Below are 2,234 nucleotides of genomic sequence, written 5' to 3'. Positions count from 1 at the left end.
ATTGAATGGAAAATAGAAATACTTGCACACAGTTATGGAAAACAAATTCAAAACCAGGATAAGCTATGGCAAAACAGAAAATACTGAATCCATTAACATGAATTTAATCTATTAATCCTTCCATCCTAATTTTATTTTCCAATAGCAAACAACTTCCAGAGTCCACAAAAACATAAATTATGAATGGTCCAATTAATAAGTAAAATTTTTTTAAAAAATATTTACATGGATTGAGATAATTTAGCCATGTAAGAAGACCCAGAGCTGTCTTTGTACTAACTGCAGCATTATGACAGAGTACTGGAGTATGTTCTCCATTTTTCTAGCAGCACTCATGAGAGTTACAGACTTACCACAAAATTCACTTCAAGTGCCCTAACAGAACAGATATAAATACCACCAAATGGAGTGTCTACCACAATAATATTACAGAAAGAAATAATACAGATATTTTAAAAATGCAGAAGATAACATATCCAGAAATAATATTTAAACTAACTAGTTTTATTTATCTTATTGAAACTCTAAAAAGAAGGACCCCTTTCATAAGCATGTAAAAAAAATAAAAATTAAGAAATGAAAAAATGAAAGCAAATTGATTCCTGGAGATAAACTAATGGCATTCCTTTCCCCAGTAGTAAAAGAGGATTAGAAGTTTATTTCTCTATGCAGATGTAAGTAGAAAATAATAAATAATGAAGCTGACTAAAAATTACTTTTTTTCTTTTTCATATTCTGCTTTGGGAAAATATGCAAGACAAATAATCATAAAATTCCCTCTTGCTGGATATTTTTTATTTCTCTCATCATGCCATGATGTTACCCTTTCAGTTACCCTTTAATTTAGCAGTTCAGATATGAATCCATTGATTTTGAAGAAGGATGAACACAGCTATACAGTGTATTTGAGAAGAATGCACACTGGGACAAAGTCACTAGGACCTTGTTTTGTGATTGCACTGAATCTTCCTTTCCACAACTGACACATCTTTGGATAACATATCAAAGACCCTCACAAAGTTGGGCATCATCCACATTAAGCTCTATTTTCTTTATTTTTTTTCCCATCTCCTGTTTCTCCTGAGATTTTGGCAATTAATGGGACCTGTGCTTACTGTAGATGGTCCTCAGCCAGAACATATTTGAAACTCTCAGTGAGAAGTATAGAACACTAATTTTGTAGAACTAATATGAACATCTCACTTTTGGGCGGCAAAGCATAAATATAAAGTGTTTTGCTGCCCCAGAAGTTGCAACTGCTCTGGGGACATTCCCTGGATTGAGGGACAAAAGTTAACAGAACTAAGGGAGGGCATCCTGTTCATTTACACAATACAAATACATAACACTAACCTGAATCTGATACAGTTAAACCCAGACAGATCTCACCCACACAGTAAGTTACTAGCCACTGCTCATCATCCATTTACAGCTCCAATAGCATGCGGAAAAAAAAAGTCATCAACCATTCTGGCCAGAATCTGGAGAATCTTCCATGGCAGACTCCTGTTTTGTTGTCAGAGGCTCCCTCCTCCTCAACTGCTCTGCCCTCTGCCAGGCAGCAGCCAAAAGAACAGCAGCTGTTTCATCGCATTAGCTTCTCTTGATTTGCTTCTCCTCAACCCATTCATCACACGGAATGCAGCTCAGGAATTATCTCATTTACTCAATTAAAATAGTTTGCTTCAGGTTGCTTTATTCTTGCAAACAACTTGCTGTGAATTCAAGATGGTACTATTGCTGTTCTACATGAATGTTAACTTCACACATGTAAATGAGGTCTTTTAACTGCATTATTTTTAACAATAAAATAATTGATGAAGAGATAGAATATAAGGTTATGTGAAGCAATTCCACAGGGTGTGTTTTCTGATTGCTTAGGTGTAGATTTTTCAGGAGTATGTCGCTTAAAGAATTCAAGAAAGCTAAAGGCTTGCTCTTTGTTTAATAACTTTGAAATACCTGTTAAATTTAAAATTTAAAGTAATCTACAATTCTATATTAAAAGCGTACACCAAAATGCATTGGAGTATATGGGAGTATCCATACAATACATTTTTTTTCCTCCTTTTTGTTGCACAGATCAAAATAGACAATGTATTTGCTAACAAAAAAATTATCCTTCCCTGGTCAGTAAATCACTTTACTCTTTGTTTTTGCAGAGTAGTAAACATACAGAAGGCCTATTTATGAACTAGCATTTATAATTGTAGGCTCTGTCTAGACAGAAAGCA

Source organism: Cyanistes caeruleus, chromosome 2 (assembly GCF_971803275.1).
Source record: "Cyanistes caeruleus chromosome 2, bCyaCae1.hap1.1, whole genome shotgun sequence".
Classification (NCBI taxonomy): Eukaryota; Metazoa; Chordata; class Aves; order Passeriformes; family Paridae; genus Cyanistes; species Cyanistes caeruleus.
Note: the sequence above shows the minus strand (reverse complement) of the source record.